The sequence below is a fragment of the Centruroides sculpturatus genome, unplaced genomic scaffold (genome assembly GCF_000671375.1).
Source record: "Centruroides sculpturatus isolate CEXI.00-Female unplaced genomic scaffold, Cexi_2.0 scaffold155, whole genome shotgun sequence".
NCBI classification, from domain to species: domain Eukaryota; kingdom Metazoa; phylum Arthropoda; class Arachnida; order Scorpiones; family Buthidae; genus Centruroides; species Centruroides sculpturatus.
Genome location: NW_019384386.1, coordinates 888,523 through 915,450, shown reverse-complemented (window position 1 = coordinate 915,450; position 26,928 = coordinate 888,523). Strand labels below are relative to the sequence as shown.

Below are 26,928 nucleotides of genomic sequence, written 5' to 3'. Positions count from 1 at the left end.
TCGGCAGTTGCACTTATTTTCGAGGATGCGGTTGTAGTGTTGGATTTTGTTAGGAAAAGCTCACCATGCACAGAAAAGAAAAAGTTGTAAAATAAAGAAGGAGTAAATTTTCTCGCTAATAAAATCGTGACATTAACCCTAATTGTAATCACCGCTTGCGCAGCTCAACCTATCAGCATTAAAGCTAACGACGAGAGCTTGCAGCATTCGCATCGCTTCATAAAATCCGTCCCGATTTATCACCCTCGGGTCGTCAGTCAGTCGACGGGAGACCGATCGCATCTCTGCGGAGAAGGCGACGGATGGGTGGCACTACAGAAAGACAGGAAGTTCCTCCGGCATCACACAACGTACCCGAACGGGTCCCTTCGACCGTCCCCAGAAAAATGCCTTTTATCCTGCAAAAGGTTTGGTCGTCACCCGCTCGTCTTTCGCCGTCCCCGTCTCACTCGGACGATCCTTTGCAAGGAGGTTCCGAAATGCATATAAGTAGCCCGGGGACGTTGTACTCTTCGGGGTACGATGTGGCCAACGGTGGCGTAACAATGGCGACACTACACCAAAACTTTCGGGAGTCACGGACCATCGGCCGCGAGCAATGACCCGAAGACTGGAACACAACGGGTTGTATTTGACTTATGTCGTCCACTTCCGGCCGCTATAGTAAGTGGCCCTTTTCCTCTTCTTTCTCGATGGAAAATAAATACTTCTGCTACTTAAATGTTTACCGCATCCATCGATTCCTCTCGCGAGGTGAGTCGGTAAACGATTAAAAGACGTTTGACATTTTAAATAACATTATTAAAAGTCTTCCTCCCGACGGAATTGCAGTTGCGCCAGTCGTTTCGGATCAATTTTTTTTTTCTAAATTTCGTCTTCATCTGTCACGTTTTGGAAATAAAGACGTCGCCAGGCATTTTGCCGGCGCGTGAACTGGCGATTTAGTTCCACGTGTCGATTTCGATTTAATCGTTCATTTCGGGCAGTTAAACCGTCCGCGTTTTCCACGGTTGGCACGCATTCGAATCAATTTCGTCGGTTCGCGTGTCAATCTCGAATTCGATCCTTCACTTAGCCAATCGGATCACTTATAAAAGATGCCCGCGTGAGAAATTAATCAGCTGCTAGCCTTATTCACTTGTCGGACTCGATCTCGATCGATCATCCGAGACGATTAACGAATCAGACGAGTTACTAACATCGTTGACCAAGTTTTCGCATCAATCTAACGCTTGTTACGTCGGCTTCGCGTGTCAATTTTTAAATTTTATCTTTCACTCCGGGCGTTTGACTCGTCCGAACGCATTCGAATATTGATCGTTCTTAGATTGATCGTTCGGGAAGATCGTCCAATTTAGCCGATGCGTGAGAATTCGACGCGAATCTCATCTGATTAATCGATTTTTTGATCGTTTCGGTTTTTAATTGTCATTTGTCTCCATCGTTTACTCTCGCTCGCGTGTTATTGTTCGATCGTTTGTTCCGGACGATTAACAATTACCGTATCTTTTTCTTCCCATTCGGCAATTCTAAAAGAAAATGTTAAGTCTAAAAGAAGAAGATCAAAAGCGATTTTGAAATGTTATCGTAACAAACCTATAGATGATGCTCGATTTTTTTTCGATGGCGAATTTAAGAGGAAAAAAATCGATCCTCGCACTTATTGGTCGAAAGATCGTTTCGAATGTGCAGAAAGATCGTTAAGATCGAATCGATCAAGTATCTAGCCGAGTCACGTGTCATCGGATGGAATCAATTCTCTGGAAAGAGAGAGAATTTCTTGATCGCGTGTTTCTGTTATGCTTGTGTTCAATTAATTTCCTCTTGGCCGGGGAATTAAAATTCCCAATCTCTTCTCCTCTTTTATTTACATAATAATTATCCGCTCGCGTTTTACTTTGCTTTCAGGCAATTGCATTCGAGTATTATGTATGGAGGAAGAATTTTCAACTCGGTTCTGTTTCTCGATATTCCAATTAAGAACAGAAAAATAGCTTTGGAGAATTTAAAATCCCTAGTTTCCGTCAGCGTTCATTTATTCGCTAAGAGACTCCACTCACGTATGAGGGATGATAACTCTATCTGCCAGACACACAAATAAGGTCTAGCGCCATTTTTATTATTAATTACTAATAAGCCCTTCATTCCAAATTAAACCCCGGCAAGAAGCAAAATCTAAGGAATTAAATTTGCTATCGCTCGACAATTTTCAGTTTTAAGCGGAAAAAGTCGGATCGAGCGGAGGGGGGCCGACGATTAAGTGACATCAGGTAAGCGACAGTAAATCTGCCAGTGCATAATACCGCTCTGCACCGGCACAGTAACATTAATCATTGGCAACTTCTGAAAGCATTAACGATACGAGGCGTAAAAGTATCCGGGCTTTAATAACATTTAAAACTGATGTTATTCACCTGTATCTATTAACCAACGATAATCGTTTTCATAAAACATTCAACAAACGGCGAAAAAAGTGCTTTTTATCTTGTCATTCACCAGTTGGTTGTGTCGTTAACATCGGGTCGATAGCATAATTTACCTGTCTCTAACACTATTCTAGCCGGACTCAGACTGACGATATTAATAGGTCCCATACAGCCGGACTCCATTTTACTTTTTTCAAAACATAATGCAAAAGCTCTCGGACGATTATAAAATATAAATTCAAATCTAACGACTACAGAAGGGAGGGAGGGATCGAGAATTAAAGCCAGTTTTTGTGAAATTAAAAAACGAATTTATATCTGGCCGCCATCTTTACGGATGAAATATGCTGATAAATAAACAAGAGACAATAAGCCCACCATTGAAGAGTTCTGCTCTATTACAGAAAAGTGTTCTTTGTAAGCACCACTACCTAATGAACAGCAATTGTTTGACAAAGCCATCTGGACAATGTCTTTCCATCGTGTTTCGACTGATTACAACGCTTCTACCTGCAGAATTTTAAAATTTGCTCGAAATTTATTATCTCAAAGGCAACAGTGAGTTGACAAAGTAGACATTTAAAAATGGATGATTATTGAGCGAGCGATTCTCGACGCGAATCTCACGGCAGTCACGAGGCACTCGTGACAACAATTTAGATAGGGATCGAGAGGAAAACGGCATCGAATTGAAAATAATAAAATAACGCAAACTGTTCGCTACTTGGACGGATATATATTTCTTCCCGTTAAGTCTTTTGTGTGTAACCAAGCATCCGAAACGCAATCAGCCAAGCAAAACGACGATGGAAAATATTCCGTCTTAATTGTTGGCTTAAAAGGTGAGGTAATAACGGATATTTACGAACCAATCTGTACTACGGCGAAAGGCGAAAAGAAAAAAAAAACGCACAACAGGAGGCGCTCCCCCCGCCGACACGCCCTCTAACGGTCGCTTAGCAACCGCACGCGCTTACAGATAGTCGCTTAGAAACCACGCGGCAATGGCTAGTAACCTAGCAACTGTCACTATGGTGAAACGCGCGAGCTGATCAGTTTCCGGAGAGCCTTTTTTTTCTCTCTCTCTTTCCTTTCTTTTTTTCGCCTCCGCGCCGCGTTCGCTTTTTTTATGTGAAATCGTTCGACTGATTGCTTCTTGTTTGCCTTTTTTCTTTCCTTCTCGCTACCGGAAGTTATATCGGAGCGGAAGTGACAGATTAGTGGCGCGAGGTGACGAGAGAAGAGGAGGCAGAAAAACATTGTTTTTTTTTTATTATTTGCTCCGTCCTCCTCCATGTTTCGGGTTAAATGGTGCAGTTTTTCAGTGGTCGGATCTCCCACGTCTGTTTTTCTTTAGTGCTTAATCGTTAAACGACTATCTCCCACCTTGTTTGTTATTTGATATTGTTGTTACTTTAAATTTTCTACACGTTTATGAATTCGCTGCCTGTACTAAATTTTTATTTACGTGGAATTAATAATAGCTTTAAATATTAAATTTTAAATTGCTAAATGTTTATCTTCTGTATAATAAGGTCGAACTGAATTCTTTTCTAAATAACTTATTAGTCCACTTAATTTGATATCATGTGCGGTTTAATTCGCTCGATTTCGGTCGAAATAGTGAAAGATAAATTCGTATAAAACTTATGAAATAAGTAGTGTTAAAAAGTAAAAATTCTAAAAATAAATATAGGTCTAAGCACAATAAGAAATATTTACAAATCATTAAAAAAAATGAAAAAAAAAATTCCATTATTGCATTGTGTAATCAAAGATCGACTAATAGTAGAGTTTTACCAAGATTACTTGACCTAATTTTAATGGGAACCAAGTTATCGAGCATAATATAACCAGCGAAATTACACGACTTATTTCACTTGAAAATAGAAATAGTGTTTTGTAAGCTGCCAATTTTTTAATTCAGTTCATTACGAACAACTTTAATAGATAATTCGGACGAAGTAGGTATTTCTATGTCAATAAAATCCCCAGCAAATTTATCACCCAAGAACTGACAGTGGAAATGGCGACTTTTATTGTAAGTTGTATCGTTTTGTAAAGAATACAACTGGTCAAAAACTAGGTTTAGAGAGCAAATAACGGTTGTAATATGGGACCATTTGCCATCAATCCACGAAATGGACTAGTGAAGTAAATCATATATCCTTACGAGAGCGACCCCTAGTGTCACTCACCTGAACTATTATTGCTCCTTCTGCGAGTTTTCCATCTTTTGACGAGATCAGCCAGACTGACGGACAGGAAACAGCTCCAATTATCGACTGCAATCGGTCACGGCATGGTGGCTCCCCCTGGCGGGACGCCCCCGCGTGGTGTGTCTGGGAAACTCTCATAAAAAAATGAGAGGGAAAAAAATCCACATCTGTTTCGTTTGACTAATTTTTTTTTAGAAACAAGGATTTGTGACAGGAAGTGTGGTTTTTTTTGAGACTTCTAATTCCCCCGAGAGGATCTAAAGGTGTCGAGTTAAATAAATTTAAAGCATGAGTATACTGACTCACATAAACCGCAAATTCTTTTTCCAGCGTACGTAGTCATACTCTAAATCTTTTGATATTGGTCATATATTTTGGCATATTGTGGCTTTTTATACTCGGAGAATTGAGAAAGTTTGACTCTCTCCGCAGCGTAATTTCAAAAAGATGTTTTACCTTTCCTCAATTCTCGTATTTGTAACATATAATACGACTTCTGCTCTTGTTTAAATGTTCTATTCAATTGTTAAGTGTATTTCTAAGATCGAATAAATGAATACATCGAATTATTTATGAATTGAACGAAGGTAGTGTTCATAGTAGCATAAAATGTTTAACATATCCGGGTCGGGAGTACTCCCTCTCCTATCGGCAACAAACAGGTTGCTTCAACTCCCTCCCATCTAGTTACAAAACTGAAGTCGTGACTGAAGACCCCCTATGAAACTTCGCACCTAATGAGGGTGTTAAAATTCACCCCTTTGGGAACATTACTGAAGTTCGAGAGAACGTGAGAACTTCTGTGCTTACTGACTCTAGGGTCACGGGATTTAGAAGATAGAGGCTGGATTGAGCCATCATCAACGAGATGGATATACAGAACAGGGAGCTTCTGTCCTGGCGGGGCAGGAAAATTCTCTTCTGTTTAATTTTTGCCAATTTGGTTCATTTCCTACCAGCTGCTCCTTGCATTTATTATGCTTCCTTTTTTTTTATTTAATTAACTTAATAATGGAGAAAGATTTGTAAATATAATTTATTGAAATTTTTTCTGACATGTTTAATTTTCGATACAAAATATGAAATACCATAACTTCCACCTAATATTTTTAATAAGTAAATCTTGTTTAAAGTTATCTGGTACTTTTAAATAGAGTTGAGATTTATGGTAAAAAATTAGAAAATAAGAATTTTTAATGAAATCTGGTTTATACATTAAATCAGAAATATTCTGATAATTTTTCTGTATAAAAATTAATTGATAATCTCACTTTCAAATAGGAAGAAGGAGGGGAAAAAAATGAGATAGGCAGAAGCAACAGCTCTTCGGAAAAGGATGACGTGAACGCAACAGTTACGTTAAGAGAAGAAGAAAAACGTTTGTTTCTTATCTGAGAGCTGGCGACACAAATCTCCAGGTAGAAATGTTGTCCAACAAAAACGCCTACAAATCCCTAAAGACAAGTTACAACCGCAGAGGAGGGGAACGATCTTTTGTCAATCTTTGGCTCTCTGCCAACTGGGACTTCGGCACTTCTACAAACGTCAGAGGACGTCTCCTTCACTCCTACTTTGTGTCAAAATCGGTAGCTTTCTCTTTCAAATTTATCTAATTTTCTAGAAATAAAATTGAAAATTGCGCCGCGTAGAATAGTTAGGCCACTATCGCATCTTATTTGCAACCGTCCTAAATAAATTGATTTCTTTTACGGAACAAGATCGAATGAGGTTTAAAATCGCTTTAGCTAAATGGATCTAAAACATCCTGTATTTTGCTTCTTTGACGAGAAAGACGATAAAAGGCAAATGGATGCTAATATACTTTTAAAATTATTGAAAACACGAGACATTAAAAAAATTTTTATTAATCAAATTTATCGAGTTAGCTTAAATCTTTGGTTAGAATCAATTGAATTAAGGTCTTTGCATATTCTAAATAACAAGTGAAGGTTTACGAATTACTTTTTCTTTAAATTTTGTCCCTAATTTGAATTTAATTATTGCCTATTATTTTAAACTTTTCCATTCTTCGCTTCTTGCGTCCAAAATATGGAAAATTAAAATCATTACAGAAAAACTCAAATTTTGCATTCAAAAACTTCATAATAACTCTTCCAATTCAAAAGTAAATATCTGAAAAACTTAAATAATAAAGTATATTTAGGAATAAATATTAATAGTTCCAAATGCAATTTACGAGTGAATCTGAATTCGAAGAAGTTTTGGAAGAAAATAGGTCGGAAATTTTAATATAAGACTATAAGGACGACTTAGTAGATGGATTAAAATACAGATAAATAGATTTATGATTATCGAGATTATTCTAAATACTCTTGTCAAAAAAGATACTGTTTGAATTATCGGGGTCGAACTTCACTTCTTCAATTCTTCCAGCAAATATCACGTCTGATGAAAAAAGGTCTATCAACAAAATGTCCAACAGGAAGAATCAACCGAAAGTAGACGACACCGTCACTTCCGGTGTATTTCGTAGAAATAGATGACAGATTGGTGACAGATGTCCTCCGACCGAACGGGAACCAGACGCCGACCAAAGGGGTTGATGCGTCATCCCGCTTCAAATACATCTTTCATTCCTACACCCTACTCATCCACCTAATTAGGTGGAGCGATTTCTTTTGCCCTTAACACTGTAATTCGGTCATCTTAAACAATATACGTGATTTATGAATATTTTCGAATAATCGTTAGGAATAGCGATATATAGAGCGCGAGTAACGTCACGTTATGTTACGTTACGTAGCGATTTAAATGGATATTTTTATGTTTCTCCAGTGAAATTAATTATGTGAAAGACATAGTTAAGAATTGTTTTGAATTTATTTGATTAGCTTCGTATAAACAGAGGCCTATTTCGGTTTCGTCTCGGTAACTGAAGTGTTTGTTTTTCTTTTAAAATCTAATCGTTTTACTTCATCGATTTTAATACGGATCTTATCGCTTCTCGAAGGTCCTAGAAACATCCGCTATTAAATATTAAATTGGTCTTTCTGCCCGAGTTAACCTGATAGAACAAAGAAGATTAATCAATGTGATTTTTTATAGCCAATCATAAATCTGAAAAACTCACATTTATCACCACAGATATTTATTTTCTTATTTATTAGGATTTGCTGCATGATTTATAGAAAGAGGTGCTCTTGCCAAACCAACCAAAACAATCGAAGGAAGTCATACAACTTATCCAGAGGTCTTTACGGGTTAATCTTCTCTGTATGTGTCAAGGCTGCAAAGGATTTTAAAAAAATGAGTGAAAGGAGAAAAGGATTGAAACCAATCAGTTCCGGCAGAAGACGACATAAGGGGATTGTGTAAGCAAATTTGAACCAGTTATTTCGATGCTATCAATTATAGAGTTTATTCATTGCATCATCTAAGTAAAATGTTGATTGATAACAAATCCTGAATGACTTATGATCTATGGAATAATGTACGAAATTTAAAATTTTTCTTAATTACGATGCAATAAACTATATTTTATTGCTGAATTTGTTATTTAATTTTAAGAAATATATTTTAGCTAAAAAGGCATAATACAAAACATTAAAGACTTTCTTAGATCACAAATGAAGCTGAATATTTGCTTATATGTAAATCTATGATTTGATGTAGATAATTTTTTGTACAGTATCTTGAAATAAAATGTCTCTAAACGGTTAAAAACCTATTAAAAACTAATTTAGTAACGTTTAAGTAGCACTTTTCTTGTGTAAGATGCTGAGTTTACACCCACTATAACTTCAATACATAGACGTCCATATTTATCATTCACTAAATTCTATCAAAACGGTCCCCTCCAAAATGGCATCCAACGATCGAGGCAAACATCAAGTTTTCATCTTGATTGCCAATCCAAACCATTTCAACAATTCACATCTGGTAACGTTATGGGCAACAAATCAGTCACCACTAAACCGATCAAACGTCGTGGTGGATTTTACGCGTGCGACCGAATTTTCGTTCGCGATTTTGCTGGCCACTCTTCATTTTGAGGAAAGAAGCCAAAGATGCCGCTATCAACGCGTCTGTACGGAGTTGAGGGTGCGTTAATGTCCTCCCATTCTTCACACTCAATTTACCGCGATCTGAGGAGACCGAAAGATGGGAATGGCGGAGGAGGGGAAGAAGATCAGGCAAACAACGACGCCACTGTGACCTAAGGGGTCAAAAAGTCACATCGAATGATATCAAAGGTCGATTGTTGCTGCGGCTTTACAAAGTTATCCGATCAAATTAAAATTAGCCTCTCTCCACCACTTTACAGACTCCATCAAGTGATTTATTGTTTTATATAAAGTGGTGATGTTTTCTGCCACGCGCTCTGACGTATCATTTCTGATATGGAATTGAGAGGAAGATAATATTCAATATTTTGAATCGCTTCAACAATATTTTGACATCTCTTCAATGATAGGCTGGCTCGTAATAACACATATGAAAAATGAGTTATAAAAATAAATGGCCTTTATTTTATTTTATTTTATTTATTTGAATAAATTGCTTAAACAAGAAATCTTTCCAGCGCTTCGCTTTCAAAGGGAATAATTGAAAAATGTTTAGATCAACTATCACATTTTCGAGAAGCACATTCGATTTATTTTAAAGATATAAAACAAGATTTGAAACATAATTAGCTAGGAAAAAAAAAAAGAAATATCAACTAGAACTATAAGACTCTTGAATTGTATTGCAGGGATACGGCGAATGAAACTTTTACGATTGATAAGTCACAGAACGATTTTGGTCCTCCGGTTGCCTCATGTCACCTCCAACCTCCTTTCAGATGCAATCTACCGTAACTCCTTCATTTCCTGCTTCAGTCTCCTTCAAGGACAGAAAAAAAATCAAACCGAAAAATCCTTCTTCATTACTTGATCACTATTTTTTCCCTCCCCTTTAAAGCGGAAGGGTGGGGTGGTGCAAATGAGCGGAACGCACCGGGTGGGTGGGATTTGCCAAATTTACATAGCATCTTTCGTTAATGCTCACGACAATATATCTGACCCTGTTACATACATTGAAGTGTTAAATAGGTGGCATACTCGTTTCGACACACGAGAAATGCTAAACGGTTTATTTCGGAATGGTTATTTTGTTTTACACTATCGATCAATAAATCGATCAATAAAAATGTTAAGAGGAAAATACCAAAACATTATAAATATTAGAAACCGTTGTAATTAATTTAAACTCAGACGATGTCAATTTAAATAGGCGCATGATTCATGTCATGGAGCGCGCGCACATTTGATTTGTAGTACGCATCTCGTGCATATCAATATGTCAATTTCATCGCGTGTCTTTTATCAATGTAGTTCGTGCAATAAACGCCGACTTCGATGCACGTGATCTGAATGAACTTTCTTTTTTTCCAAGCAATAACACGTGCAATTGTTTTTTTTTTTTCTTTATAAGCAATGAGTAGGACGACGATTCATTCTTTATCATTAATATTTCGAACCGTTTGCAATAGCTATCTGATGAACGTGCACGAAACTCTTATTTATAAATTTTTGGAAACCCAAATGTTTTTTTTTTTTTTTGTGTGTGTGGAAGTAATTGAAAAATAAAATTATTGGCGTGGAATAAGAAGTTGAAATTTTTAACTAACTAATTAGCGTTTATAAATTTATTCTTGGAATACTCTGTTAAATTGTTGAATTTTTTCTCCGGTGGAGTGCATTTACAATTGTTTCTTTTCTTTCGGAATCAAAGCGCGCACCTGCAATTGTTCGTAGGTTATAGGCACGTGCTTTTTTTCCTTTTTTGGTAAGCAATATGTTACTCTTTCTGACTTCTAAACAGCATAATTGGTAGCAGATCCCTTCGCTCCCCTTCCTCCCCCGCAAGCACACAAAATGCTAAGCGCCATTATGCCTAGTTCCTGACGTCGATTATCGGCTGCGTAGAAGAAGAACGCTTCATCGATCGTAGCGGAACGTCGACGGGAGACAGAAGGGGACAACAGGTCACCGAACGCTTGTTTTCGCCCCGCTCTCCCTCAAACGCTGTTTAGAGAGGGATTCAGTGTAGCGGCAAAACTCGACCCACCTGTTGCTCTCACACGCTCATATAAGTCACCGGAAGTCCGGTTGGGTTTTTCTTTGATGATTCCCGTCGCAGGTGGCAGACGACAACATTTCTTAGCGGTGCCGTCAATCCGTCTATACATTGATAGCCAAGACTGATCTTTTGATCAATTCTTCGACACGCTCTTCTAATTTTTTAGCCTGGTGTATAATTCGGAAGGTGGCAACAAACATTAAAACTATCTTAAACAAATACTCATACAATAATTTAACTATTTTCATTTGTTTACTTTCTATTAAACGGAATAACAAAGAAAATTTGTTGGAATTTAAAGTCGTAAAATTTAATATACTTTACGCTTATACTGTAAGCAGGGTGCTGTACATAAATGAAAATTTTAAGTATCAAAAATTAAGTTTTAAAAAATCATTTTAAATGTAGAAACTAAAAGCAATTTGAAAAGATGCTGAATAACTTCATCCATCATAAATCTCCTATCCGAAGAAAGTAACCCTGTCCTTACTCTCAGCCGGATCTAACTCGACTGATTAGCCTTATTGGTGGCTATTCCTTCTCGTAATATGCCCTAATTATATGGAAGAACTTGGCCTGGAGCTTTATATGAGAGAACAGGCGCAAAGCAATTGTCGTAATTGAGACCAGAACAAGCAGAAAAGTGCAGTTGCGCTTTTCAAAACCGGATCGCATATATTTAATATTAATTGATTCTGGTACAGTACATTATCCTATATTCTGATTATTCAAATTCCTCTTAAAAATAACTTAAATGTAAGAATCTAACAGCAAATACTCCAATTACCAAGAATAATTACCATTCGATTCCATAAATTACAAAAGTTTGCCATAAATTTTACTCGTGTCCAATCCAACATTCGTAATTGACTGTATCTTCGAATACATAAAGTTGACATAAAATAAATAAATTCTGTTTGAATAAAGCACTGCAAGATATATTAGTCTACATTTAATTTATTCTATAATCAAAATTTTATAATGAATTAAAAGAGCAACGCCAAAGAATACCAGTTCTATTGAATCTCTTTTCTTATTCAGATTTAAACATTTTCTTTGAGTTTACTTAACTGATATCAAAGGTTGTACACGAATAACCAGCCGTAATTTCAACAGAGCTTATCAATCTACCTGTGTCGCCTGGAGATATGCAGGCATTTAAGCCTAGGTGCATAACTCTAATATAATAGGCTATTTAACATTCACTTGACGCTTCTCTTATTTTGCCTAAAAGTTAAATGAAAGTATTGTCCATATTTCTGCAAAAAAAAGGAGAAAAAAAATGATATGGGATTGTTACTTATTAGAATATTAAAATTTTTACGCGTTTATGATACGACATTTGATTTTATTGTTTCTAAATAATTGTATATGATAAAATATTTTAAATGTTTCTAGTATTTGTTGAATAGATTAGAATAGGAAAACGGATTGAAAAACAGCACCTTGAAAGGTAAATAAAACGATTTGTTGACTAAGAATGATTTAAATAGCAAAACAAAATGTGTACTAACTGATTTTTTAGGCCTGGAGCGGTAAAAAAATACATTGATCGTTAAATTTTGTAGCTATAGAGGTTTGTGGTTTTTACATATTTTTCGAGAAATGTGATTAGTTTCGATCCTAATTAAAATTTCACATTAAAAAGAAAATTTAATAATGACTTTTTAAATGATATAAAGGCAATACCTAGGCCCCACCCGGACATATTTGGAAATAAAAAGATTCACGTGATAGCAATAATTATCATGTTCACATGGGAAACTTTAGCTCCAATGGTTTAATAACAGTGATTAAAGGAGCGCCAGTTGTGTTTCAGAACTGTTGACGCATCGACGCTTTATGCAAACTGAAATTACGGTGATTTAATTGCACAAATTTCTTGAAATGGGGCCTATTTGACGTGATAAAACACTATAAAATTCATTAAACATTTTACTGAGTGAGTTCGGTTCGCTAGAATGGCGCCAGGTGCCACTTGTACAGAACCTTGTTAATTTGATAAATCGGATTGGCACAGCATTTTCAAAATTAAATTAGATACATTTATAGATTCTATTTTTCAAAAGAAACAATAACGAATGTAATTCACCCTTTATTTCATTTTTTTTCTAACATTTTCCCCCTTCAATTTTTCTTTCTAGCCATCTAAAAAAAAAAACAAAGTATTTAAGAGTGAATGTCTTTAAGTAATTTTTTTCTAAGCATAAATTAAAATGCACTATAAATTTGATAGTATTACATATCTTCGAAATTATACCCCCATTCTCTTTTGATATAAGCCCCACTAAATTAGGCTCTATAAACCTATTTTATCCGAGGATGGTTATTAAAAATGAAAATAAGCATCACATAGAGCAATCTTGTTATCTTTTTTGATTAAATTCGCTAAATACCACAATTTGGATATGACGATTGGATTTTTTTTAAATGGTCATAAACAACTCTTTCTATTTAATAGAAAAAAAAAGGAGAAAAAAATGAAGTTGTTCCGCGCTCCCCTCTCAAAGTTTCATTGATGTCATTTATTTCTGTAATTTTTGCAATTTTTTTTTTCTTCCTAAAATACTCCGACTGCTCCTGCTTAATAATAATTTCGTTCATTTAGTTGAAATCTGAGTTTTTATCTCCGAGGACTATTTTCTTCAATTAATGCCTCATAGTTTAAAGAAGAATAGAGTGTAAAGTAGCTTTATGAACTGTTTAATGGAAAACGAAGGATTTACATAAAACAAACAGGAATTTCTTAGCTGAAGGCGTTAGAGTTGTCCTTCCTCTTAAAGAATATCATGAGTGACTTAACTGAGTGACCTTCACACGAACAGGAATCAGAGGTGGTGACATGCAAATGGATGAAACCATTACAATAAGTCAGTCGGATGATTGCTTCTAACATGAAAATTGAGATTCTGGGAATTCGGAGAAGTAGCCATTATACGGTACATTAACACTTCGAAATTCTACCATTCTAATATTCGAATTTATATGTAATAATAAATGAAGGACTTCTAAAATTGAATTTCTCATAATAACAACAACAATAATAATTAAAGACTTTTACTTGAAAATTATTTCGAATTTACAGGTTTACAGGGGAAAAAAAATTTAAAATACGTTATTAGTTTTATAAGTATTAATTTATTAAGAATTCTATGGAGAAGATGTGTGGAAAATGTATCGCTATGCAACTTTTTCCAAATTTTAGGTGTCGTATGATATTCGTGACATGTAAATTGAGATAAGAACATGAAAAAGAAACTTATCTGTAAGAGTCTAAATCTTAAGTCATATATGATTAATGAATGGGTCTATCATACTAATTACCGAATTATAAGATTCGAATAAAGTTTACAAACCCATTAGTGGTAATTTATTTAGGATTTAAGGTTTATTTCATTTATCAGAAGTTTATTTAAAATAATAAACGTAGAAAAATAGAATTGAAAGGAACCGGACTCAATAGCACCGATAAAATTTCGAGTTAAATCAAGCTTTGTGGAAAAACATTGGCAGCATTCTCTTCCCACAAAGTACAATCCTAGAGAGAGGGTCAAACAAAGTCTTCGAACGCAGTTTTATAATGAGAGTCCGTCACGATTTGCGTCTGTTTGCAGATAGCATCGCTCTCCTCCACCCCCCGCGTGGGTGGGCGCTTAGATGCTATCTGGCCGAAAATGTTTCCCTCAGCGACTCTTTCCGGGTAGGTCAGAGGAGGTCAGGGCGAGACATCGTCGGAATCTTGAAATCATCCTAACAGAAGATGATGAATCGTGAAATGGAAGTTAAACAGATGGGTTAAAATCGACCAAACGAGCACAGGTTAAAGCGATATCGCTGCTGGAGAGTTCACTACCGCACTTCTACCTTGCATATCTTTATGATGTACATTATTCTAATACTAGGTTTACCTATATCCTGCTTTATCTTCCTGCATATCAACTGTAATACGTCTAAATTGTCAGCACGGAAATAAAACAAAATGCAAAATTATTCTTAATTTAAAGGATACTCATTTTCTTCTAATTTGGGATTAAATTGAGAAGTGCGCTAATTAAGTACACTTTCGATAATCTAAGTTATCATGAAACGAAAAATAATGACTTTAAAACACGAAAGCTCGTATTACACGTACACAAATAACAATTGATGCTTTCCTAAGATCGGGGTAATACTATACATCTTGACAAGTTTGAGATCCGCAAGGCTGCATGAATCAACTGAATTTGATATTAATCATCATCGCTCACAACGAAATACCCATAAAGAGATGATGAATAGAAATCTTTAATCTCGTGTCTCGGTAACTATCGACTTAATTAGGCTGTTTGACTTAAATACGTTTTAAATCAATCGACTCTTATAATATAAATATCTTATTATAATCTTCGTATTCTAATAATTTAAACTCCGAATCATACAGTTAAAAAAATACAAATAAATATTTTCTACAATTAATTTACTTAATAGCTATTAATCTAAGAAGATTAATTAAAATATAGAACAAAAAGCAAATAATTATAATATTTTCTACAACTTTATACATATAAATGTAGTTTTAACTTTGACAAATGAGCATTGATAAATTATTGTTTGATCAGTAGAGAATGCCTTACGCTAATCCCGAGTTATGTACTCATTAAATAGCTTAATTAGTGGGCCTATCCTCATTAACTTTTCTGAAACCCCTTTCCTCGGGCCCTCTGATCGATCGCCTTGATTAAGAAACTGTGTTATTGCCCGTGAAAAATCGCGAGCAATTCCAAATCACACGTATAAGGTCTTAACTCCGTGGAAAACAATATCGTCCAATTTTAACCAAAATATATGGAATTACTCGACTTTTAAGTATGGCTCGTGATTACTAGTATCAATTACAGCTTTCCATTTCACGCGAATTACACGCTAAGCTAATTACCCCCCTCAGGCATCTGCTCGACGCTTAGATTCTACATATTATGTATCACTAATCTCTACTTTTAGTCCGATTACTAATTTTAAAAAAAAATGACACCATCTTTCGATTTTTTAAATTCTAAATAGACTTACTTATTACATCGTTTCCAGTTATGAGCATAATATTTATAATTCAAGTATAAAAGCGAAACCTGTACACCTCTATTCATAATTATAAGTAGATGCTCATCCCAAGAGATTAGATTTTGTGCCCGGTCTGACATGATTCTGATCAAAGAGTGCGAATAACCTATAGGTTAATATCAAAATGACATAAGCATGCATAACTAGGGCTTATCGCTAAGGTATGCAGCTTATCGTTCGTTCTTTGTTTTCGGCATTTAAGTTTTGAATTGCTGCATTTACTTGTAGACAAAATAATGTTCGGTTCGGGTAAATGCACGATTTATGTTATGTTACATGCGAGATTTTTTTCTTGCTTGGCTGAAAATTTTATAATTTTTCAGATAGCAACTTGGCAATTTTTTAAGAGTGAATTATTCTTAGAAAAGAATGAAGATTTAACGTTTAAGTAAATCAATAAATATCTAATTGGAAAATATTAAATTTTAAATGAAATAAACAATGCTTTTAAAAACTAGGTTTATTCCGCTAAGAGAAATCGAATATAATATCGGATAATTCGGACCAAATTTCTCCATTAATGCTCAAGTCCACACCCGAAGTTCTCAATACTCTCTTGCTCTTGGTTAACCCTAAATAATATTTTACCTCACAAGTCACGAGGCACATTACACGTGACCATCAAAACACCGAACCAGGTGCAAATCCCAATCACGCCGAAGGAGTAGATAATGAGATCTATGAACTGTTCAACCACACCTTCCACCGTCGGGGTCAGAGGTCAAATCCGAACGTCCACCCCGTCCGGTTGGTAAAAACTGTGGAACAAGACGGATTGAGTGATCTATGACCTCGAGCCAACGGGCCGCTCCCCCGTAGCCAGTCGCTTGGTCCTAAATAGTCTATTTACTCCACCGGATATTATATACATATAAAGGATGCCTCACGTATAGATGGGGCGGGAATTAGCCCCTCCCCCCTCTAGGGAGTCATTTGTCAAACCCCACCCGAATATGAAGTCGGACTCTGCCGCCTACGCTGTTTCTACTCATCTGGGAGAAGGTATGCTCCGTCTGAATACTGGACGCGTACACGAAATTATCCAATTTACACCTCGTCGACTCATCAAATTTTATACACGTGTTTGCGAGACGGGCATTAACTGACCCATTTTCCTACAAAGGAGAGAAAATGGTTTTTCATTTTAAGAAAAAAATAATAATTTCGCCACGGAATTTCTTTTTCTCTCGAGTTTAAAATACGTCGATAGGTGATCCCCGGGTGACGTCATATTCGGAAATTTCTGGAAAAGAAATCGGTAGACCGTCGCCATCAACATAGTTTTGGGACGACGTAATCCGAAAATGGGCCAATAAGGAAAGAGAAGGTACAAGTCCGTGATGCGAAGGCGCTGTCGGTTGAGACAGATGGCGTCACGATCATAAATGGACAGGATCCACCCGGAGACTAATCGCAGAAAGAGATCACGAGGTCAAAATCTTTATACGTTTACTCGGTTATATTAAGGCAAGTGGCCAGACACCATCCGACGCAAGGCAAAAAAGGGCGCTAGCATCGTAGCTAAGTTTTAATCAGGGAGAAGACACGATGATAATGATGACAGCTCGGAGTGGGGAAAAAGTAGATCCTCCCCTAGAATTCCTGTTATTGCAAAGAATCCCCGCTATTTAGTAGCAGAAGGAAATTAATTATGCAAGCGGAGGTAGAAATTAATAAAAAGAAAACGAAACATTGGCCGTATAAGACGGATCCTTGCTTTTTCCTATTCTGCATCAGGAGCACGACTTGTCCGACCGATATTTATTTAACTGTTGTCGAAAGACCGTCCAATCGCAGTTAAGGCATTCGATCCTCCAACACTCTTAATCATTAACACGCACTCGAACGGAAATAAAAGTGTCAATTAGTAAAGTAAACATATCGATTTCCTACTACGAAAAAACACACATCCGAACAAATACACAATCTGTAAAATTTTCACTCCAAATAAATAATAAATTGCCTTTAAATGTTTAATATATCACAATGATTTATTTCAATATTCAAAATGGGTTATATCGGGTTGACGGCCGAATGTTTTTACGTCATTCGAGGCCGAAATCTTTTCGTTAATTAACAGTCGAAGCCATGGAAAGGGAGTTTTTCCGTCAACTTTGGGTAAATAAAGGAGAAAGTTGACTTCGACGCGTTGGAATCACAAACATGTTGGGTTCACGCTGAGCGCGTGAGAGAACAAGGCTCTCACGCACACTCACGATCCACTCGGAAACTTGGACCGTTCCGTCAGTCCCCACACGCAATCGTTTGATTAAATTCGCCACTTTAATCGTTGGTAAACTCGGGTTTAGGTAGCCGCAGCGTCACCTGGTTAGTTACGGTTACTCCCCGGTCGATCGTCGACTTTCAGTTAATGTGGGCCAGCAAGCGCGTGCACTGCTGGCCGGGAAAAGCGCCACCTGTCGCTTCTTCGCTGTGACACCGGCAAACGTTTAAAGGTCTTTTGACGAGTAAATCCCGTAAACTTGGTCTCTTCGACGAGATACCAAACTTCCAGCAATTGATAACCCCGAGTTATTCCTCATCCGAATCCCCTTTAACTAACTAAATAATGCTCTTCATCATGCTTTTTTTTTTAAATCTAAAAATACATTTTAAAAGGGGAAAAAATCACTTAAAAATTTGAAAGATTTAAGGATTCAATAATAAAAAGTGCTTAATTTATCCTTATTCTCCGGATGAAAACTTAACCCCGGACATTTAATTTGTTAAATAATATAATTTGAATTATAAATTCCTTTACACGTAACTTATATGTGTATTTATTTTGGGAATAAACCCATTCCCTACGTCACTTGTGATCTAAATACAAACGTTTTCATTTGAAAGTGAATGTCGACACGTGCCAACACGCGGATAATCATCTACCTGAAAACCTATTTCTATAATAGGGACGCTACCGCCTTTAACAGAGTTTTAAAGATGATTTCTGGATCTGTTTTGCATACTTGTAAATGCCTTAAATAAAAAATTTACATTAAGAAACAGCTCGTGACACCTCGCAAATAGACAATTAAAATGGTACAAAATTTGTTTTTCTTACGTTTAAATCGAAACTTTTTAAGAAATAATGATTATAATTATTAAATATAACTAATAATTATTTTGTATATGATCGGAGCTATATTTTAATGTAATATAGCGAATACTTTTGCATTTAATTACAACGCAGCGAGGGGAGCTATTAATTTTATTTTCGTCCAAAATTTTGAGCGGAACCTCCATGCTTACGTTTTATTTAAATTAACTTTATTAAGATTAAATGAAAGGATGCCGAAACGTGTATTTTAGGTATTGTGCCCCGATAAACCATAGCCTTGGGCTAAATTTGGGGAGAAGCGACGCCCGATTTGAAAAGGGAAAAACTGGTGTGACGAGGCTTCAATGAAGCCGCATCCACGTTTCCGCTTTTCTAATTAACTGCGCATGCTCGTCTGTATGTTTCTGCTTTTCTCCGTTAGGGTCGCTGTTTTCTAGCTAATGAGTTCTTTCGTGATTCCCGTCACAACGTTGACCTGTCGGTTGTGACATGGAATGAAAAATGAATGGTGGGAGGTAGAAGGATGCTGTTGATCATTTATAATTTGTCTCAACTGCTTCGATTGCGGCCGAAGAATTGGAAGAGAGGGAGGATTTCCCTTAAGGGCTGGAAAATGGGGAATTGTTATGCCGGGATCATTGCTTCAGTTTATTAATTGTTTTGAATCCCTCATTTGCATATCTGTGTAGGGAGCTATACCAGATTTCATTCTGATAATCGTGTAGTGGTCGATCACCTCTACGTCAGTTTTACTATTAAATTTTCTCTGGCCACTACGGTATTTTAATCCTCCATTCAAAATTATATCAGTTAGATTCTAATATCCGTTAACGTTGTGTTTCGGCCTAATTTATACAGAAAAAAAACTACAAATCAATTAGATCAGTTTCAATTACAATAGGAGTAAGGAGGAATATTGAAGAGACGAATTAATAAATAGTTTTTTGAAGCGGGTTAATTTTATTAATTTTTGGTCATGTGCTGATAATAAATTTGCCAAGCCGAGAGAGACAAATACCTTAATACTTTATCGGGTATGAAAAGGGTTAAAAATTTAAGTTCGTTAAGTTTGAAACGATGGATCGATTTTAAGATATAATTGTTAGAAATGCTAACACGAAGAAAGGCTGATTTGGTAATGAACTTCCCTCCTCAGTCAGTGCAGCAGGAGAGGAAGTGGAAAACTAATAAGGCCAGTTTTGGAGGATTCCAGCTTCCGACCGCGAACACTGAAATATCAGGAGTCTATTGAAACGCAACCGGAAGTGCCAAAAATGCCTCGTTATCATCCACTAACGATTATTGCAGCCCAAACCGCTTATCGCGAGGGGGAGCGGGGCTAGAAATCGCCAAACAAGAGCTGGAACTGCAGTTATTAGGTATCAGGAGCTGGCTCCGGATGAGGTGGGGGAGAACCTTTCTCCCGACGCAAAGGAAATTAATGAAATTATTAAATTAATTACCTAATGCAGATTTCTCTCCTCCTCCACTATCTGCTCGCCTGTCCGAAAGGGTGGCTGCGCTCGCTCGCCTCTTGGACCAATTTCCTGGCGTATTGCAGCGCCATCTACTCCCCGTCTGCTGTAATTAAGGGAGAGAGATCCCTGCTGCACACCTGTTGTGTACAGGTAGCTTAGTTGCACCCAGCCCACTTGATTGCTTCTCGATACTCATAAAAATTAAAGCATTTCTGTCAAAACCGTCCACTTGTCTATCCAAAAATTACCCAACTATTTCTCTAAAGTTATTTAACAACTCCAAGAGTTTCTAAAAAACTCTTCAGAATTAACATTATCAATAATAGCTTTTCTGTCTTTTCAGAATTATTTATCCATAGAAAACGAATCCCGGTCTGTTACATTCCAAACCCAAAAATATTTGTTCTCTACCGTCTTAATTTAAATTTTGAAAAAATGTTTAATAATTGGCAAATTTTACGGTTGGAACAGAGAATAATACGTTTAATGTTTGAACAATTATTGTTCGATATGCGATGTGCACTTTCAGACCTCATAAAAAGAAAAACACTTAAGCCGAGACGATTATAGCCGAGATTCTCGGACTGGGCGTGCACAAGAGAGCCTGGCTTTCTCTCATCGAAGGCGGGATGGTACACGCGCCCCGCTCACCGAGTCACGAGTCTCAGCAGATGTTGAGACCACCGTTCCCTTATCTAGAGAGCGAGAGGCGGGAGTCGGCCAGTGAGCTCGTGACCCAAACACCGATGCATTCAATAGAGCCCGTCCACCAGACATAACTAATGGATGACAGCTTGGGGAGGGAATAAATCGTGAGTGCTTCTCTAAGGGGATGGGGAACTCAGGTCCGGCTTACCCATCCCGGATCGGCCGATAGTATCGTCCAGCAAACCGGAATCGTCGACGAATATCTTAATTCCGACGAAACAATGGAAACACTGAACTAGGAGGGGGCATCATCGGCTTTAGGGATGCCCCCGCAGCACGCAGTGCGTGCATTATTGTCTCCGTGACTAGAGATCTCCGATCTATCATAAGGCAAACATCTCTGATAGAGCTGTAGAATGGCTCAGGCGATTCGATATCTTAGTCAAGTTTTGACGATTCTTTTGGTACTATGTTGCTTGGAATTTGGGACTGTATACCACCAGGACTATGGCATTATTTCGATTTTCAAATCAATCTTCAAAAGTGCGAAAATTAAACTTTATTGTAATAAAAAGAGGCAGTTTTATCCAAATCGTTTACTGCTTCATCTCAAATTTACATATTCACAGTGACCATTTATCATAATCCTAAAAGAAAACAGTCATGGCCTCTGGCCTTGGCTTTAGGGCGGGGCGACTCGTAAAGTTCAGCATTCACAATCAGTTAATGGCTCTGACATCCTTTATGACTGGATTAACTCAAACTGATCTTTACCCTTCGATGACCATTTACCAATCGAAAGTGTTTTAATGATCCTACATAGTCCGTGTATAAACGTAAACTCATCTACAGAGAGCTGACATGATTTCGACAACTTAACATCAGTTAGTTTAATTTCCGGATAAAAGTTCGCATTTTCAACTTATCGTACCTATGTAGAAAGGTCAATAGATTATTATAGAGGGTCCTGGAGCTGCGCCAGGTGTAGAGGCCACTTTATTTATTAACCGTCTACCATTAATTAAGACCCGTATTTTATTATCATAATGATTAATGCAATAATTAAATTCCGTTATTTATTTTCATAGAAAAGCCAAACATCACTCTTCATCCTGCAATATTAATTAGCAACGGATAATGGGGAAGTACGGACTCAAAATAGGACTCACTTATATATGAGGCTATTAAAGATCATAAATTATCTTGAAAATAATTCTATTTATGAAGATAAAGCTATATTAATTGAATTTAAAATGATGCAATTGTAAGTATATTAGATAATTATCCTCTTAATTCGATTATCGTTGTTATTATCTTGTTGTGTGCGTGTCTAAATGATCGCGTGCGATAAGGGACGGATTTTAAGAAGTTAAAGGGTCCGTTCCTTGCACAATATAAAAAATTTCCAAACAGAACAAAAAGCTCTCGCTCAGTTTAATTTTTGTTAGAGCGAACCGTTTGTAATCTTCGGGCGATAATCTTACATCAGACAAAAAGGAATCGATCTATCAGATCCATCTTCCATCTACATCTTCACCGGAAATCACACGTCTAGAAGCGACTCTCCCGGAAGTGTGTCGCCATTAGAGACGCCACGTGACTGGAGTTGTCCCGCGAAGAAATTGGATACGTGGCTTTATCAGAACGGAAGAGAGAGGTCCTCGCTATCTGGCAGCCCCTCGGATAGAAACTATGCGAGCAGAAAATCCTATCACCGAATACAACAGCCAAACAATGAGGCAGAAAAAAGAAGAAGAAAAAAACTGTGTGCAGGATCGGCGAGCACGCCACTTGTTGAGCGCGCCGCATGCAATCGAGGCGCCCCCGGCAAAGAACCATCTCTTTTGTAGCCTCGATGCCGGTGGTCTATAATCTCCTCCCCCATTCTCGCTTCCCGCGGAGTGTTCCCCGAATTTGCATGTTTATACATCCTCCCCCGTGTATATGCGTCGTTATTGGGGGACGGGACGTTTGGACGCGAGACGTGACGGAAATACTCAAGTGCAGTGTTGGAAGCCATAAAACAACCGACATTCCAAAGCACTCTTACGTCAACCGATCGCTCTCCCCCGCTCCCTCCCAAAGAGTAGTTTTGTGTTTGCAACTATTTCCGACGCTTCTTTTGTCCACGTTCTTTAATGACAATGTTGCGACTTGTCCCCTTCTCCCCGACCTGCGCCGCTTCCGAGTGATGCTTGGAATGCTCGCGTAACGTCCGTCTTTTCTGTGACGTTAGACGCTATTTGTTGTAGAACAATGTCTCTTGAGGGAGAAATATGAGTTTTTTTTTGCCTCATGAAGAAACGCAGCATCATAAGACTCCCACTCAGATTGCTCCGCCATGATGCCGAATTTCTTTTCTAATAGAATAATCCAACCAGGGTTTAAATAAAATTATCCTGGCTTTACTTTTTTATGAGAAAGATAAGTAATTTCTTCAGGTGGTGTCCGCTTCACGCTAATGGTCCTGCATGCTGTAAAACTTCCTCCGGATAATAGGATAATGCTCTTATTGTGTGATAATGACGTTGGAAATAAGCTTTTTCTCAAGGCAGAGCGGGCCTATTCTGAAAATAGCACAATAAGGGTCTATACGGAGAAGTTTCAACTCCATAGAGGATCCTTTTAAACAGATAGTCACTGGCTATCTGTTGAAATCTTTATCCAACAAACGTACAGTACAGTACAAACTTGCCTAAATCTGTTTTCCGTTCAAATCATATATTCGATCACTAATCGAGAATAAGCTGTCTACAGATACCACGTTTCATCCTTGATCGAGATATTTTTATTAAATACAGTAATATACACGATAAACAATACGTTAAAAAGTACAAATATTTGCAAATTACACTTAAATTCGAGGTTAATTTCATTAACTATCATATAAAAGAGTAAAATTTCTCAATCAATAAATTTGTTTTAAATGATGTGAATTCTCTACGAAACGAGGGGCGAGGTCTACTAGTTCACAATGCAAATTTCCTAGGGTGGGGGTTGAAGAGAGCTATAAAAGACTTCTAATGGGATGACAGAGGGCGTGTCAATCAATGACTGTAGTGTGCCGAAACAGTAGAAACGATGGTGGAATAAAAATGGGCCGCAAGTCCTATATCGGTCCATCGCAATTAACGAGATAAAATGCTTCCAACATTACCACCAAACAAATAAGAAGTCAAGATTAATCGCTACGGTAGCTTATAATTTAAAAATGCCACAAATTCTTTCGACGTTTTTAAATTAATATTTTATATTTTCTGAATTTTCCTATAAAATTTTAAATTTTTTTAAAAATCTCAATTAGGTTACAATTTAATCCTGATGACTTTTGTTTAGAATGAGTGGTTAGTTTTTGCCCTGACGATCTTTTCTCGCTTTAAAAATGTTCTAACGAATCATTTAAAAAGTTATAAAAAAATTATTTGGATTAACCTTGGTTAACATGTGTTATAACAAACAGACCAGCCCGGGTTCTTTAACGTATCATATAGTAGGGATTATCTGATTAGAGAATCTAGACACTGATGTAGAATTTGGATTTGTTCTATAATATGTGTTAATTATCTCGGGGCAGCATAATTCCGACTGTATCTAGGAAGACCTCCTTATTAGTTCGACTGTTATTGAGGATTAGCGAGAACCATCTTCCTCCCTACTGACACATTGTCCTTAATTCGTGGAGTCTCATCCGCGGATAAAGGCTAAGAAGGCCTTTTTCAGTCCATCCGGTCTCATTATAGAGGAGTATGCGGCGGAGGGAGAGATAACGCAAAGTTACGCAATTAGCGCTATTATCATCAATGTCCAGTGGCCGCCTCGTTCCCCTGGGTTTTGCCTGCTGAAACCGTGTCGGTGATGGATGTCCAACCTATCTATCCCCATCCTCCCCCCGACTGGACAGTTTTGGGGTCAGGCAGGCAAACGCCACGGGGGCAATTAGTCAAATTACCGGTTGCAAACCTAAACTAACCACATCCGCTATTACGGACCGGGGGAAGGGGGGGTGAATACTTTGCTCGGGATTTGTGGCTTATCGTCGTCCTAAATGGACGCGAGAGGCGATCAGGAAACGCCAGTGACGTAATGAGACGTCATTAGTGGGCCCGATCTCATCTCAACGACCGTCTTCCGGTTGCCTAGGCAACGATTGAAGGCGACAATTGCGTCATTTCCGGTTGTTGTTCGGATACTCGCTCCCCCCAGAGAGATGCCGATTGATGTCGAGCGTTGGAGTGATTTGTGAGACGTATGCACAAAGTCTATACGCTTAGACCTCATATGACCAATGGAATAACTCCTAATTGGTTCAGGAGATATTACGTCCATCAGCTGACCCTTTATCGTTCCTACGATCCTTACTTTGAAGAATTAATGACGCTTTGGACTGGCTATTCGTTAAAGAGCGGAAGATTTAGTAAGGCCGAATAAAAGGCGATGAAAGGCTGCGTAACGCCAACCTTGGCCGACCAAATTCGTTTAACTGGTGACACGAGATCTTAGGAAACCTCCTAATTATTTAACGATAAAGTTTTTCTCCTTATATAAACATGTTTATCATTTTAAATTCATTTTTTCTACAAAGGATAACGATTAATTTGACTTATTCTTCTGTCGACTTCTCATTCTCAGATCATCCATGTAGATCTAATTAATTCTACTGTAATATTTAAAAAGCCAGTAAGGAAAATAAACAATAAACCATCAAATTGAATATAATTTATTATAAATTCTTCTACACTTTGACTTTTATTTTTGATTATTTTTAAAATTAAAATTCACATATCTGGACTGAAAGTTTTCTAAAATTCTTAATTCTTTAAAGAGTAAAATTTTAAGGATCTATTAAAGATATAATTAGCCATTAATTATATAAGATGATATTAAGGGATTAACATCTCACTAATTAATAACCCTCGACGAAAATTAGAAAGAATGATAGAAAAGAAACGGATCACGTGATCGCCGGCTCAGATCGAGACTCGATTGTCAACACCTCCCAGCAGGCGGCAGCACCTGTATGCGTCTTGAGGTGCCCCTTAATTGGTATTGACACACCGCCTTAATTAAGTAATTAGTGACCGCCATTTTCCATTAATTGCCCTTGTGCCGGGAGAGGCCCAACCCAGCAGCCACAGACGATCTCGACTGCCGAAGAGGAAGAGATGTGAAAAGACGCAATTGCGAATTCCAATAATTCATTACTCCTGGCTTTAATTGAGTTACGTGGACGTCATTAAATGCGATATGTTAGATGACGATTTTTGACTGTTTGCCCGTCCCGTTCGGCTCTAAATCGCCCCGTTATTAATATAAAACACTCTCATTTAAATATCCGCGATTTGAAGATTTCAATTTTTTTTTATTAATATTTCTTTAATAGACTAAGTAATTTAAATCTATATTATTAAATTANCTCCCCCCTTTTTTGGCGGCTTTATTATTTTTTTCTGTTATTTGCAAGTTATTTATAGATTTTCAGAAGACACAAGTCCGATGAAGTATGCATGCGCATTTCGGTTTCTGTTTAATTTGTATTTCATGCGTTCTTTTTTTAGTGTTCCTTTTTTTAATATTGGTTCAACTGAAAATGGCCGTTTAAAAACGGTTGAAAACGTTTTTATTAAACATTATTTATTGCTGGATAGTTAAAGGTAAAACAAAGTAATCAACCTATTTTCCAGCAATTTATATGAAAACTAACAAATGTTTTCAGACACTTTTATCAGTCAACAGGTTACACCTTTATTTAAATTTGAACAATTCAAACAATTCAAATGTTGGAAAACATGTAGTTGGAAGGAGTAAGGTGGAGCAAGGCAAATGTTGGAAGGCATGAAGAATGGTTTCATATTATATATTACATTAACTTTGTCAAGAAATTTGTAATCTTATAATTTTATATTTGTTTAAATTATTTA

At 37.1% G+C, this 26,928-nt stretch overlaps 1 protein-coding gene across 3 annotated transcripts in view; it reads right to left on the bottom strand.

Moving 5' to 3' along the window:
• The window catches only part of LOC111618093 (homeobox protein cut-like), a 97,924-nt gene that overhangs the window by 36,603 nt on the left and 34,393 nt on the right, over positions 1-26,928 (bottom strand). Inside the window, exon 1 of one of the 3 annotated variants that reach the window (XM_023359542.1) lies at positions 4,625-4,705. The exons of the other annotated variants lie outside the window; for them this stretch is intronic. The gene's annotated coding sequence lies outside the window, so the exon portion shown is untranslated. Of the gene's footprint in view, positions 1-4,624; positions 4,706-26,928 lie in introns of those variants that run through there. 3 annotated transcript variants of the gene reach the window in all.